General features: G+C 37.4%; 1 non-coding gene across 1 annotated transcript; it reads right to left on the reverse strand.

Moving 5' to 3' along the window:
* Positions 1 to 1,683: 1,683 nt before the first annotated feature.
* Positions 1,684 to 1,790, reverse strand: LOC112523988. Its single transcript, XR_003070316.1, has one exon. It is a non-coding gene; the product is annotated as a small nucleolar RNA R71 (small nucleolar RNA).
* Between the last annotated feature and the right edge of the window lie 3,156 nt (positions 1,791 to 4,946).

The raw sequence follows: 4,946 nt of genomic DNA on the forward strand, positions 1-4,946 counted from the left end.
TCTGAAGCGGTATTCAGTGATTACAAGCCTGTCTATATATGTGTGAAGACTGCTCTAGCTTCAGTGAATGATGATGAGACCTTCAGGTCATTCCAACATTTAGCGATTAAAGGAAGCTTGCTTATTACGATTGTTGTTGTCTTGTTCTTATGCACACAAAGGACAAACCCATACCCTTATAAAAGTTAGTACGGTACGGAGCCGATTAGTCGACTCTTTGTCCACCAACTTTAGGTAAGGATGTCTGCTCAGAAATAGTGCTTTTGTACCATTCACTGTAGCAAAGGACAAGCCTTCCTCTTAAGGTTTGACACGCACTCTAAACCTACCATATTGCATTAAATGATCATTTAATGCACTGGATTTAAATAGAAGTGTTTCTTCTCCATGCAGAGAGCGCGCATCTCTTTCTAACCTTATTCTTACTTCAAGCATTTTCTAGCTTAAGTAAAGGATCTTTCTTTTAGCAATCTCTTTTCTTGTATTTGCTAAAGCTTTGTGTGTAACCAAAGATTGTTTAGATAGGTTGTTATTACCTCATCTTTCCGCAAACAATCTTGTAAAATCTGTATTGATCTTATCTATCAATATATATTTTAAATTTGAAAATACTGTGTTTGTATTCATCCCCCCCTTCTACAAACTGTTTCTCTTCTTGTAGACCCTTACGGGACCAACAATATTTAATTACCTGAATATCAAACTGAAGTATTCAAATTCATCATCTGAAATCATCTCTTTCATTGGACTCTCATTAGACTTTTGCTACAATCTCCGTGGATGATAAACCGGTATTTTACCACTATATTACTTGGAAAGACGATATTGAGCCATGTTGCATACTTGCTTTGTGATTCAATTCATTTGTCTAAAGGTGTGTGATATAACCTACCTAGTTTTTGGCACCGTTGCCGGGGATTGGCAAGCTAAAAGTTTTCTTTTGAGTTAAATAAAATATTTGATTTTTCTAATACCGTTTTAATCATTTTGAAAGTGGTGTATGCCACGGATACATCGCAGGGAGTTTCTTGAATTTGATCCCGATATTGAGAGAACATTTCATCAAAAAAAGAGGGTTCAAAGAGCATTTTTTGCTCTACTCCCTCCTAACATGGCGTTACCTCCCCCAATCATTCCAGATGTGCCGCATTTGGAAAATCAACCGCCTGTTTTTGCACCAATACCGCCATTTCCGAACTTTCCACAAAGACACCCAAATAATGATAATAATTTGGGTAATGAGGATACAGAATCAGAAAATAATGATCAACCAAGAGAGCAAAGTCCAAACATCATAAATCTGGCAAATTCCAAAAATGGAAGACTTATGGACTATGTTATCCCTGATTTTGAGCAACTAAACTCCGGGATAGTTAGGCCACATATGACAGCCCTCCATTTCGAGCTAAAACTGATCATGTTTCACATGTTGCAAACAAATGGACAATTTTCTGGATTACCATCAGAGACCCACACTCACATTTAAAATCTTTCATGGAAATCACTGATGCTTTCTTGATCCCGGAAGTGTCTAACGACGCTCTAAGACTCACCTTATTTCCATTTTCTTTACGAGCTCGGTCAAAGTCATGGTTTAACTCGTTACCACCGGGTTCTGTGCCATCGTTGAGTAATATGGCTGAAAAATTTCTGCAAAAATATTTTCCACCCACCAGGAACGCTAAGTCCGGAAATGAAATCTGTCTTTTTAAACAAATGGACGATGAAGCTGTTTCTGATGCATGGGAAAGGTTTAAGGAGCTATTAAGAAAATGCCCACACCATGGCATTCTCTACTGTATTCAACGCGAGACATTCTGCAATGAGTTAAGTCCCATGGCTAAACAGATGCTCGATGCGACTGCAGGAGGGGCCTTTACAGCTAGTACCTACAATAAAGGGTATGAGATCCTTGAAAAGATCTCGGCAAATAATGGACATTGGGCTGATCCACGTTCTCAACCGTAATAGAAGTCTGCTGGAATTCACGACGTAGATGTGTTGTCCCTAAATGTAATCAATCTTCAAATATCTTCAAGGATTCATGGCAAATCTAAGAAATCTTAAGAACACAATGAGAGGATAGAGAGAAAAAGTCAATATTCAAAGTCTGGTCAAACTCTCTATTACGTAAAATGAATATTACAATGAGCATCCTAACAAAAATACAAAGGCTTACCCTTTATATAGGGTTAAACAAACTAAACAAGGTCAAAGTCAAACAACCTAAGAAAAGTCAAACACGATGACTTTTAAACAATTATAGACAATTTTATCTTTAAAGACGAATACAATTTTACACTGCTTTTCATTCCTAACAAGATGCATACACTGCATTAACAGCACAACTCACTACCATGGCCACCATGCTTAAAAACCTTACTTCTGGCTAAGGAGTGCAGCCAGCTATTACTACACCTATTCCAAAAGTCCTCTGAGTGCAATGTATTTGTTGTGGCGGGGAACACTCGTATGAACATTGTCCTCATAATTCTGAATCCATAAACTTTGTTCATAATGGATCTGGTCCCTATACCAACAATTACAATGCAAGTTGGAAACAACACCCAAATTTTTCTTGGAACAGTCCATGTTTAAATCCACCCGCACTTAAGCAGCAAGGAACCTCTAATTTTCAACCCCAACAACATGCGAGTAGTTCTCAAAAACATCACCAAAATTTCAAACTACTCAACCACCTTTTTAAAACAAGCCACCTCCACAGGATGATTTATGATATTCTTTGTAAACAATGATAAAAGGGTTATTTGCGCAAGCTCAAGCTCAAAATCAAGCTTTGATAAGCCATCAAAACTCTCAGAATCAATCTCTTTTTAATCAACAAAGTGATGCTATCAAAAATCTAGAAACCCAAGTCAGTCAACTTGCACTCAATCAGACCAATAGAGTCCTTAGTACTTTGCCTAGTAACACAGAAGTCCCGAGAGCCTTAGGAAAGGAACATGTGAAAGTAGTGACCCTGAGAAGTGGGAAGTAATTGACAGAGGCCGTGCAAAAAGATCATGAACCAATTTTGTCAAAAACTGATGCTACAACATTGGCCCCTGTTATTGAAAAACCACCGAAACCATTACAAGGAAAATCATCTAAGATCACCAATTCTGTCCCCCCAAAATCAGACTACCCTTTACTGTTTCCAGAAGAGGCCACTAGGAAAAAGTCATTACAAAATGAGGTTATAGCAGATCCTAAGACCAAAGTCGTAACCCCATCCACACCACACGAGAGTAAGACCACCCAAGGCATAAAAGACTCATCTTACTCAGCACATTCAAACAAAGATTTCATAAAACCAGTTCCTCCTTATGTACCTTACCCCCAGAGGTTGAGGAATCAGAAGAAAGAACTGCATTTTAAAAAATTTTTGGATGTGTTTAAATAATTGCATATCAACATACCCCTTGTTGAAGCAATTGAGCAAATGCCCAGTTATGCTAAGTTTCTCAAAGACATCTTAAGCAAGAAGAAAAAGCTGACCCGAGTATGAAACTGTAGCTCTTACTGAAGGATGTAGTGCACTTCTGACCAACAAGATATCTCCTAAGCTTACAGACCCGGGAAATTTCACTATTCCTTGTTCTATAGGTGGGAAAGAGATCGGGAAAGCTTTGTGTGACTTAGGTGCAAGTATCAACCTCATGCCTTTATTTGTTTTCAACACCTTAGGCATAGGAGAGGCTAGACCTACCATTGTTACACTTCAATTGGCCAACAAATCCATTGCATACCCTAAGGGAGAGATTGAGGATGTTTTAGTGCAAGTTGATAAGTTCATATTTCCGGCAGATTTTATCATTTTAGACTTTGAGGCAGATAAGAAGATTCCTATCATTTTAGGGAGACCATTCCTAGCCACCGGAAGAACTTTGATAGATGTCCATAAAGGGAGAGTTGACTATGTGACCTCAGGACCAAAAAGTCACATTTAATGTTTTCAATTCTTTGAAATACCCTGACTATTTGGAAGAGTGTTCAAGAATTTGTGAAATAGAATCAATGTGTTATGAGGAAGGAATTAGAAAGGTATGTAAGTTAGAGGAAGAGGATGGTGTTGAAATAGATGAAGAGATTGTTGAGGAGTTAGATTTAAGAGAGGATGATGGTATCCCATGTGATGTTACTGCATTTAAGCTGCTTGAAAATAGTGAGCAGAAAGACTTCACCTCATCCATTGTATCACCATCTGACTTGGAGTTGAAACAACTCTCATCCCATTTGAAGTATGTTTTTTAGGAGAAGAAGGCAAATTGCCTGTCAACATATCATTTACCCTAGAATTGCATCAAGAAAAGAAGTTGGTTGATATGTTGAAGTTGCACACAGAAGCTATGGGATTGATCATTGACGACCAAAAGGGGATTAGTTCTCCTTTTTGTCAACATAAAATCATATAAGATGACAATAACTTCACATCCATAGAGCCATAAAGAAAGGTGTCTACTTTTGACAAAGCCATAAATAAATTGTTTGGTCTCTCACCTCACATAGATTATGAGAATGATGCACTTTTGTACACGGCCTTTGAGGCATATTTGGTTGAGATCATAACTTTCCTTGGAATGCCTGAGACTGATGGGGAGCCTTACACTAATTTTATGTTGAAAACCTTTAAGGCTGCCAATTTGTGTAATATTCGGGTTACAAATTTTGAGTTATTAGTTATTAAAATAAGTTTATTATATATATATATATAATATATGATAAAGCTTTTTTGTGTGTGTGTTGAGTTAGCCGACCTTTGAATGGCGGCCATACAAATAGCAAGTGTATGTGAAAAGAAAAGTTTCTTCTGATTTTTTAGAAAAATTTGGGTGAACTTGGAGAGAAAAGACTGAAGGAAACACCACATGTTTAATCCGTTCAACATCTTTTAAGGTGAGTGTATATTGCTTTGAAGTATTGATTATTACATCTTTTATTAGAAT

This window comes from Cynara cardunculus, assembly GCF_001531365.2.
Source record: "Cynara cardunculus var. scolymus isolate 2C chromosome LG 12, CcrdV1, whole genome shotgun sequence".
Taxonomy (NCBI): domain Eukaryota; kingdom Viridiplantae; phylum Streptophyta; class Magnoliopsida; order Asterales; family Asteraceae; genus Cynara; species Cynara cardunculus.